This window comes from Pyrus communis, chromosome 5 (genome assembly GCF_041283825.1).
Source record: "Pyrus communis isolate YQ-2024b chromosome 5, ASM4128382v1, whole genome shotgun sequence".
NCBI lineage: Eukaryota > Viridiplantae > Streptophyta > Magnoliopsida > Rosales > Rosaceae > Pyrus > Pyrus communis.
In genome coordinates, this window is record NC_142569.1 from 28,120,321 (window position 1) to 28,131,814 (window position 11,494).

At 41.9% G+C, this 11,494-nt stretch overlaps 1 long non-coding RNA gene across 1 annotated transcript; it reads right to left on the reverse strand.

Annotated features, from left to right (window-relative positions):
- Window positions 1-3,226: 3,226 nt before the first annotated feature.
- On the reverse strand, window positions 3,227-10,747 carry LOC148697071 (uncharacterized). Its single transcript, XR_015963036.1, has 2 exons — window positions 8,569-10,747; window positions 3,227-3,404 (listed from the first exon to the last, which is right to left on the reverse strand). It is a non-coding gene; the product is annotated as an uncharacterized LOC148697071 (long non-coding RNA).
- Between the last annotated feature and the right edge of the window lie 747 nt (window positions 10,748-11,494).

The window sequence follows — 11,494 nt, forward strand, 5'->3', positions numbered from 1 at the left end:
CCTATGATCAGGAACATTTAGGATATGTATACGAAATAGAATGGTCTTAGGAATCTAACTTCTTTAGATCACATTCTCCCAATTACATATTCCTTGGACTTATCGTTTAAGCATAACACATTTATACGAGACGTCTTTAAACAATAATCTTTGCCCTTTATATTAAACTAGATTAGTTTAACATGTGAAATGTCTGTAAAGTATCATCATATGATTGGCTTTAAGGCACATTTCCAACATTAACAGGTTCACACGAATGTGACATGCGGATAATCCGTTTCGACACATTAAAAAAAAAGTTATTTTAATGATTTTAAATTTTTTAAACTGCTAAGAAAATTTTTATATGTATATATTGTATATTAAATATGTATTATTGTAATATTATTCTATATAAATTTAAAAAAATTTAAGTTTTATTTATTTATTTATGTTTATAGTATAGTATTGGCAAAAAGTGAGATTAAAAAATTATAGAACACATTAAAAATAAAAATATCAAGTAATTTTAAAATACCAAACGCATTAAAAAAAGTTATACTAATTAATTCACAATTGCGAAAAATGTGAAAAAATATGCAAACACTCATGATCACATCTTTTACACTTTGAGGATGGGTGATCACATCTTCTACACTTTGAGGATGGGTGATCTGATCCTCTACACTTTGAGGATGGTAAATCGTCGTTTGAATGTTTAAAACCATACAAACTCTCATGAATAGTATTTTTAAGGGAGTTCAATATAAATAAAATTTATAATCATTAATGTACAAGTCTGAAAATGTAAAGGCAAATGTTTTTTTTTTAATGTTTTGAAGTAATATTTATGTGACAATGTGATATGCATATACTAATTTAGTATTATGTTTTCCATTTTTTTGGGTCAAATTATGTTTTTCAGTTTCATTATTTATTGACATAAAATATATTTCTTTAACAGATAATGGGTCGAGTCATATTACTTGATAATATTAACATGTCAATTTCGGGTTGGATCATATTACCAGATAATATTAACGGATCAATTTCGGGTCGGATCATATTACCCATTTACTTTTACAAGTGTTACACTGCACGACCCGTTAAGATATCGGGTATGTCAAGAAAACAACAAGAACACGAAAAATACGACACGAATGCTAGATCTAGTGGTAGTTGTGCTAATTTTTTTCGGCTGTTCAATTTTGAGTTTTGTCCTAACTATTAAATAAAGTTATTAGGTTGCTTTTGGTTAAAATTCAAAATTTTGAAACTTTTTTCATTAGTTTCCTTTTATTAAATGTTGGGTTACCATTTTGTACCTCTGTGTTTGTGAGAGGGAGAGGGGGGGAGAGAGAGATGGGGAACATTTTTGCAGTCTGCAAGTTTATTCTGCATGGGGTTATGAAGCTAGTTGGGATGAGACCTCAGACAGTGGAAATCGAGCCGGGAATTATCATGAACTTCTGGGTACCCAAAAAAATTACTGAAAAACCAGAAATCCAAGCCAGCCATCCATGGGTTTGCATTGGATGGCATCACAACATGGCAATTTCAAGTGCTATCTGTTGCTAAAGACTACGTGGTTTATGTTCCGGACCTTCTCTTCTTTGGAGGCTCCACGACTGATAAACTGGATAGGTCACCGAAGTAAGACTAACAATTGAAATTCGAAACATATCTAACAATTGAAATTCGAAAATAAGAAAAAGATTAACGAACAAATCTAACAAATGGAAATGCAACTTATATAACAAGTAAAACAACAACAACAATGGTCATCTCATTTGTATTGAATATGGGTTAGACTTAAAAATTTCCTTCTCGTGAGGGTTCTTTCTTTTTATCCATCCCAGCCGCCAGTAGGGTTCCTGAAGTCCAGGTCTCTGAATGATATATGGATTACAAGCTGTGTGGAGGGGGGGGGCGTGACTGTTTTTTGCAAGTGGATTCTTGTCTCGTTGCGCTACATGGACAAGGTAATTCAATCTTTTGCATCCCGTTTTAGGTTGACAGAGGAGGAAGATCATGAAGTTGTGATTAAGGAGAATGTTGAGTTTCGTATTTCCCAGTTCCTACTTGTGGGTAAATTGTTTGCCCATAAGAATTATAACAAGGATGTGTTAATGTCATTTTTCAAGAATCTATGGCGTCCTAAAGTTGATGTTGATATTCAAGCCTAAGTGGTGATCGTTTTCTCTTTACCTTTCCTTTGGATGAAGATCGTAAAATGGTTCTCAATGGGGGGCCGTGGACTTTTGAGAAAATGCTGCTTCTTCTTACTCTTGTCTGGGAAGGTGATGCCCCGTAAAACATTCCCCTAAGGCATCAAGCTTTCTGGGTTCAAGCCTTCGGTATTCCTTTAGTCTTCATGTCTATGGAGATAGGGAACATCATTGGTCAAAGCCTAGGCTCTTTGGTTCAAGCGGACCAGAACATAAATTGAGGTTGTTTGGGGGATTTTTTTCGTATTAAAGTTGAAATTGATGTATTCTAGCCCTTGAGACGGATTTTAAAAGTTTGTCTTCTGTCTGGCGAGCGAGTAGTGGTGGACTTATTGTATGAACGACTTCCAGCCTACTGTTTCTTGTGTGGATGCTTTGATCACATTGGGTTAAGATGTCAGTGTTATTCTAGGGGTTGTATTGATGCCTCTACTGCGCCTTATGACTCGTGGCTTTAGGCTGAAGTTAAATGTGATAAAATGAGGGCTTTATGAGGACATTGCTTTGGATTGGGAGATGAGGATGTTACTATGGACTTTGATGATGATATCCAACCCTCCAACCCTGCTTCCCCAGTGGTTTCGCCAGTGGTCAGTGACTTAATTCTAGTTGGGACGAATTTGAGGGTCCCTGGAAACCTGCGCGATGATCATGGCCAAACCCTTGATTCTCGGACTGCTATCACGGAGGATCTCGATGCAAACAGAAATTTTTCTCACATATACTTTTCTCCCAATATACCGGATTTTAATATTGATATTAATGATGCGGAGCTTGAGGAATTAGACCCTATTTCCCTAATTTTTAGGGCCCATTTACATGTGGTTGACCCGGGTTTTACTGATGCAGTGGGGAATCGGGTGAATTTGATAGTTGGGCCAGTGGGTTGCACTAGTGTTTCAACATCCCATTTTCAAGAAGGCTTAGATCCAATTATTACTGGTCTGCATTGTGAGCCCAACCCAGATCCTTTTAACTTAAGTCCCATTATTAGGCAAATTATGGGATCCCCTTCAAGCATTTCTGGAAATAGGAGAAAAAGAGCTGGGTGAGATCTCCATGGCAGTAGGGGTGGTTGTACCTCGTGGCGTCCTACTTCCTCGGGTCCTGAGTTTGGTGTTAAAAGGTTTCGTTCTCATACACTAGAGGATTGCTTAGTGCTACCTAAACGTTCGTGCATCTTGTGATCTCTCCTTTCTGTTAGACAAATAAGGAATATGGTTGGAGTCCTTGTGTAATTGTATATAATATTATTATTGGAAGAATAAGCCGTCCTACAGCCGTCAAGCCGTCCTACAGCCGTCCTACCTTGTCCTACCTACACACTAGCCGTCCTACAGCCGTCAAGCCGTCCTACAGCCGTCCTACCTTGTCCTACCTACACACTAGGACGGCTACCTTGTCCTCTACAGCCGTCCTACCTACACACTAGGACGGCTACCTTGTCCTACCTACACACTTGTATCATGTATATATATCCTTGTAATCTTGTAGAGAAACACAATGAGAAAAAAAGCATTCTCTTCCATTTTCTCCACATTCACGTATCAATAACAAATATATTTTTTAGCCTACATACCTTTTTCTACATGGTATACAGAGCAGGTTTATAACCCTAGCCCTAATTTTTTTTTTCGGCAGCTTTCTCTGCCGTTCCCATGGCTGACTCTTCTTCTTCCGATGGTGTTTTTTCCCTTCATCATTCCGACCACCCGAATCTTGTCCTTGTATCCAAGAAGTTGAATGGTGATAACTACACATCCTGGGCCCGTGGCATGCAACTTTCCTTGAGTGCCAAGAATAAACTTGGTTTCATCACTGGCGATATCCAAGAACCTTCTTCCTCCGACGACCCTGATGCTCACGCGGCTTGGCGTCGTTGTAATGACATGATTCTCTCTTGGCTTCTGCATTCCTTGGAACCTGACCTTCAAGAATCTGTGCTTTTTTCCACCTCTGTCCAAGTTGTATGAGATGATCTTCGCGAACGCTTCTCTCAGAGTAATGCTCCACGCATCTTCCAACTCAACCGGGAACTTGCTACAATTTCTCAAGGTTCTTCTTCTATCTCCGCCTATTTTACTCGCCTGAAAGCTCTCTGGGATGAGCTTGCTTCTTATAATGATGGCTGCACGTGCTCTTGCAACACCAAGCATGACCGTCAACAACTCATGCAATTTTTAATGGGCCTCAACGAATCCTTTGCTGCTGTTCGTGACCAGATTCTTTTAATGAATCCCCTTCCCACTGTTCGTCAGGCCTGTTCCTCGGTGTCTCAAGCTGAAAAACAACGCTCCCTGGGCGTCCTCCGCTCTGTCGATCAACCTGCTGCCATGGCTGTTCGTGGCCCGTCCCGTCCCTCCTCTGCTCGTCCTCCCCTCCACTGCACCTACTGCAATTTTGATTATCATACCCGAGACACCTGCCATAAACTTCATGGCTATCCCGTTGGCCATCCCCTCCATGGCCAACCGTGGCGACCACCGCGCCGTGCCACTGCTTCCAGTTCTTCCCGCAGCCATGCACCTTCCAGTCCTCCCCGGCAGCCATGGTTTTCTGCTTCCCGGCCCCATAATTTCACCCAGGCCCATCACGTGCAAGGCACCCAGGCCCCCGCCTCCTCTTCTACTCCAGTGACCCAACAAGTGCACAGGGCCCAGCCCACTTTGCATGACTTGCAGCTTGCCATGCATGACCTCTCTGCCGAGCAGCACTCCCGTGTTCTAGCTGCTCTACGTGACACCACCACCCCTCCTCAGGCCAATGCCGTGCTCACTACTGATTTTGCCCAAGGTTTGTTACCTGTCACCTCTCGTCATGGTCAATGGATTCTTGACAGTGGTGCTACGGATCATATTACTTCTTCCGCTTCATGTTTGGTTAATCATTCTCCTTCACATTTGCCGCCTGTTTCTTTGCCTAGTGGTGCTTCCGCTCCCATTACTTTTACCGGCACTCTTCCTTTAAATTCATCAGTTACTTTGAAGGATGTTTTATGTGTCCCTAATTTCCGAGTGGACCTTTTATCGGTTGGTAAACTTACAGATGGATTATCGTGTTCCATAACCTTCTTTCCTTCTTGGTGTGTTTTGCAGGACTTGGTTTCGAAGGCGATGATTGGTGTGGGTAAGCGACGTGGCGATCTGTATTACCTTGTGGCCCTTACCTCTTCTCTCCCCACCCGTCAACCTCTCTGCAACATCATTACCATCCCCTCCTCCCTCTGGCATAGGCGTCTAGGTCACCCCTCCTCCACTCGTTTGCAAGCTTTAGCATCTAGCTCTCTTAATTGTACTTTTGATTCTAGTCATATTTGTGATGTTTGTCCGTTGGCAAAACAAACTCGTCAACCTTTTTCTTTTGAGTTCAATTTCATCAACTTTCCCTTTTGCTTTAATTCATTGTGATATTTGGGGCCTGAATCGTCAATCTTCTCTTTCTGGTGCTCATTATTTCTTAACCATTGTGGATGATTTTTCTCGCTTTACGTGGGTCTTCCTCATGAAACATAAATCTGACACTCAACAATTAATTAAGGATTTTTTTGCTTATGTCACTACCCAATTCCGCACTACCATCTAATGCATTCGTACTGACAATGGTGGTGAATTTTTATCTCTTCGTAGTTTTTTCTCTGATCATGGGGTGCTTTTACAAACTTCTTGTGTTTATACCCCCCAACAAAATGGCGTTGTTGAAAGAAAACATCGTCATCTTCTTGAAACCGCTCGCGCCCTTTGTTTTCAATCTCATCTTCCTATCAAGTTTTGGGGGGAATGTGTTCTTACCGCTACTTATCTCATCAATCGTCTCCCTACCCGTCTTCTCCATCATAAATCCCCATTTGAGGTTCTCTTTTCGAAAACCCCATCTTATGACCACTTTCGCGTCTTTGGTTGTCTGGCATATGCCACCTCTGTCACTCCCACCACCAAATTTTCCCCTCGGGCTCATCGTTGCATTTTTCTCGGTTATCCTCATGGACAAAAGGCCTATACCCTTTACGATCTCGACAATCACCGCATTTTCACTAGTCGAGACGTCATCTTTCACGAAACTACTTTCCCTTATGCCGTTTCTCACCCTTTTATCCCTTCCTCTTCGCCTACCCTACCCATCCCACCCCCTCTGGACTTTACATATAACCCACCCCTTCCTGCCCTGACGCCTCACCCTCCTCCACCTTCCTCCCCTTCCACGCCTCCCACAGATTCCCTTGCTGCCCCATTACCCGTTCCTCCCTTTCCCCGCACCTCTTCCCGTGCCCATAAACCTCCATCCTATTTAAAAGACTACGTTTGCTCGCAGGTGATTCTGCCATCCCACCCATCTTCGACTTCGCAACCCGGTTCTACACAAGGTACGCGATATCCACTTTGTAATTTTCTCTCTTATCACCGTTACTCTCCCAGGCATTTTTCTTACATTAACTCTGTCAGTCGGACTGTGGAGCCTTCCTCCTTTGCCGAGGCTGCCACTGACCCCAATTGGCAACGTGCTATGACTGAGGAGCTTCAAGCTTTACATGCTAATGGTACTTGGACTTTAACTTCCTTGCCCCCTGGCAAAATTCCCATTGGTTGTAAGTGGGTGTACAAACTCAAGCACAATTCCGACGGCTCTATTGACCGCTACAAAGCTCGTTTGGTTGCTAAAGGCTTCACTCAGGCTGAAGGTATTGATTATCATGACACTTTTTCTCCTACTGCTAAGATGATTACGGTGCGTTGTCTTCTTGCTCTTGCTGCTAGTCAGTCTTGGTCTCTTCATCAGTTTGATGTTAATAATGCTTTCTTACATGGTGACTTACATGAAGAAATCTATATGTCTCCTCCTCCTGGTCTTCGGCGACAGGGGGAGAATCTTGTGTGTCGCCTTCACAAGTCACTTTATGGTCTTAAGCAGGCTTCTCGCCAATGGTTTGCCAAATTCACTAGTGCCATCATTTCTGCCGGTTTTCAACAATCCAAAGCTGACTATTCATTGTTCACTAAAAAGTCTGGTATTTCTTTCACAGCTTTGCTCATTTATGTGGATGATATTGTGATTACAGGCAATGATGCTAGTGCCATTAATTCTCTGAAGTCTTTTCTCCGTGATCATTTTCGGATAAAAGACCTTGGTGATTTAAAATATTTTTTGGGTATTGAGGTTTCTCGTTCCAAACAAGGGATTTATATTTCTCAACGCAAGTATGCATTAGAGATTCTCAAGGACTATGGTTTTTTGGGAGCATGACCCATTGCTTTTCCTATGGATGACACAAAATTATCTGATAAAGGAGAACTTCTCAAGGATCCTGAAAAGTATCGACGATTAGTAGGTCGGTTAATATATCTCACTATCACTCGGCCGGATATCACCTATTCTGCATGTTCTAAGCCGTTTTATGCACGAGCCAAGGATATCTCATATGGATGCTGCGCTTCGTATTGTTCGTTATTTGAAGGCTACTCCAGGTCAAGGTTTATTATTTCGTTTTGACAACCAGACCAAATTAACTGCGTTTTGTGATTCTGATTGGGCAGCTTGCCCTATCACTCGCCGTTCGACTACTGGGTATTGTGTATTCTTGGGCGGTTCTTTGATTTCTTGGCGGACGAAACGACAGAAAACCGTTTCGCTCTCTTCAGCAGAGGCAGAATATAAGGCCATGGCAGGTGCTTGTTGCGAGATAGTTTGGCTTCGTTTTTTGTTGAAGGATTTGAACATTCCTTTGGATGGTCCTTCCATTTTATTTTGTGATAATCAAGCAGCGTTACATATAGCTGCCAATCCTGTTTTTCATGAACGAACTCGTCACATTGAGATGGATTGTCACTTTATACGAGATAAGATTGTAGATGGCACAATAGAGACCAAGCATGTGGGTACGGCACAACAGTTGGCAGACTTGTTTACCAAACCTCTTGGGAAAGAAAAGTTTTCGGGTATGTTACGCAAGTTGGGAGTTCTTGACATCCACTCTCCAACTTGAGGGGGAGTGTTAGACAAATAAGGAATATGGTTGGAGTCCTTGTGTAATTGTATATAATATTATTATTGGAAGAATAAGCCGTCCTATAGCCGTCCTACCTTGTCCTACCTACACACTAGCCGTCCTACAGCCGTCCTACAGCCGTCCTACCTTGTCCTACCTACACACTAGGACGGCTACCTTGTCCTCTACAGCCGTCCTACCTACACACTAGGACGGCTACCTTGTCCTACCTACACACTTGTATCATGTATATATATCCTTGTAATCTTGTAGAGAAACACAATGAGAAAAAAAGCATTCTCTTCCATTTCTCTTCCATTTTCTCCACATTCACCTATCAATAACAAATATATTTTTTAGCCTACATACCTTTTTCTACACTTTCAGTTTCCACATCATCGATGACAACTGCGACGAAGTAGTCCCACTGGGCACCATGAATTGCCTAGCCTGGAACTGCCGAGGTCTAGGGAACGATCCGGTAGTCAAGCTCTGGAAATTCTCATTTTCCAGTAGTTCCCCAAAATTCACTTTCTCAGTGAAACGAAATGTGATCGAAAGAAAATTGAGTATGTTAAGGTACGTTTGGGGTTTGATAGTTGTTATTCAGTCCCTAGTGATGGTTTCTTAGGAGGGATTGCGTTATTTTGGATGAATGAAATTCCTTTGAGATTTTTGAATGCTTCGGCACATCATATTGATGCTAAAGTTGGAAGGGTTAGTGATCCAGTTCACTAGAGACTTACTGGATTTTACGGTTTTGCTGCCATATCTAAACCACATAAGTCCTGGGAGCTCTTACGCTCTCTCAGTGATTTAGTTGGTCTTTGATGGTTTGTGTTTAGGCGTTTTAATGAGGTACTACTTGCTTCTAAAACAACTGGTGGTAGAGTTCGTAATTCTTCGTAAATGTAGTGATTTCGGGATGTTGTGGCTTACTACAATCTGGGTGACTTGGTCTTTTCTGGTGAGCCATTCATGTGGGCTAATTCGATTACTAAATGTCGGTTAGACCGGTGCCTAGCTAATGCGACCTGGAGATCTCTCTTTGGGCACTCAAAGGTGCTCCACCTAAACCCATTAACCTCAGATCATTTTCTTATTTTTCCGCAAATCCATCCTGGCCCAGCAGCTGATTTTTGAAAGCGCAAAAGGTTCCAATTTAAAGAAGCCTGGCTTCAACGGGAAGATTGTCCTCAAATCATCTTTGAAGGGTGGGCTAACCAGGTCTTTGGTACTCCTGCATATAGGGCTTGTGAGAAAATCAAATTAGTGCATGTTAAGTTACTGAAGTGGAAGACTTCTTTCTCGGTTGTCAAGGAGGAAATACGAATGGTTCGAGAGCAGATGAAGGTTTTGTTTTAACAACTTGTCACATATAGGGCTTGGGATATGGGCGGCTCTCTTCAAAAATGCTTAGAAGCTCTCTTGTCCCAAGAAGAGTCGCATTGGAGACAGTGCGCTAAGTTGTCCTGGCTTCGTGATGGGGATAAGAACACACGTTATTTTCATCAAAAGGTTTCCAATCGTCAAAAGAAAACAATATAAAAGGCCTTTTTGATGGGAATGGTATATGGCAATCCGATGCGGAGTCGTTAGAGAAGGTTGTGAAAGACTATTTTACTGATATGTTTGCTACGAATGTGAATGAGAGTTTTAGTGAAGTTCTTGACTGTGTCCCTAGGTGAGTTACCTCTGAGATGAAGTAGTCCTTAATAGCTAATTATTCAGATGAGGAAATTAGAAAGGCTCTCTTTTAAGTGGATCCCCACACAGCTTTGGGTCCGGACAGTATGTCTCATTTTTTTCTTTCAGAATTTTTGGGATATTGTTGGTGTGGTTGTGACTTGTGCAGTGCGTTTTTTCTATCCTCTAGTTGCATCCTTCACCAATTGAACTACATAATGGTCTCCCTCATCCCTAAAGTACCTGATCCACAACACATGTCTCAGCTCTAGCCGATTGCATTGTGCAATATCTTGTATAAGATTGGTGCAAAAGTCATTGTTAATCGTCTGAAAGGATTCATGGACTACATTAGATCGGATCAGCAGGGTGTCTTCGTGCCAGGGCATCTCATCTCAGATAACTCCATAGTTGCATCGAAGGTTGGTCATTATCTGCATAACCGTCGGCGAGGTCGATGGGGTTTTTTGGCTCTGAAGCCGTACATGAGTAAGGCGTATGACAGGGTGGAATGGGGTTTTCTTAGTTCAATCATGCTTAAATTGGGATTTGATTCAAATTGGGTTAATCTCATCATGAATTGTATTAGTAGAATTTCGTATTCCTTTTTAGTTAATGGCTCGGTTATAGGATATGTTTGTCCCACCTGTGGATTAAGACAAAGGGATCCGCTGTTCCCATATTTGTTCCTTTTATGTGCCGAATGATTAACCAGTCTTATTACAAAATATGAGCAAATTGGTCGCATTCATGGTGTTGCTATCTATTGTGAAGCTCCGAGCACTGCCCACTTACTATTTGCAAATGATAGTTTTTTTGTTTTTACGTGTCTCATTTCAGGAATGTGGGTATCTCAAACAGATTCTTAGCTTATAGGAGCAGGTGTCAGGTCAATGTATTAATTTCCAGAAAATGTACCATCTCCTTTAGCCTAAACATAAGGCGGGAGGTTTAGGATCAACTAGCAGCGTTTATAAGAATGACTAGGGTGGACGTTCATGACCGGTATCTTGGTCTACCAATTGTAGTTGGGCGTAAGTGTTTGGAATGCTTTGCGCATATTAAAGATCATTTATGGAAAAAATTTAAAAGGTAGAAGGAAAAGTTGTTGAGTGGAGTGGGCGAAGAAATCCTCATTAAAGTGGTTAATTGGGCAATCTCTTCCTATATACTCTATGAATTATTTTCTTCTCCAAAACTTTTTGTGAGGATTTGCAACGAATTCTTTGCGGGTTTTGGTGCGGAGACAGTGATTCCTCTATGTGCACTCACTGGCTTTCATGGGAAAGTATGTGTCAACCGAAGAAAGAAGGGAGGCTAGGCTTTTGTTCACTTTATGAATTTAACCTTGCTCTTCTTGCCAAGCAAGGGTGGCGTTTGCTTCAAAATCCAACCTCTTTGGCGTCCAGATTGCTTAAAGCAAAGTACTACTTGCATAACACTTTTCTGGAATGCGGCCTTGGGTGTCTCTCCTTCAGCATGCTGGAGAGGTATTTTGGAAGCTCGGCTATTTTGGAACGCGGTTCTCGATGGAGGGTGGGGGATGGTTGATCAATTCGAGTGTGGCAAGACAGATGGTTAGACCGTCCTTATCTTTTCAGGCCTTTCTCGGCGGCTCCGG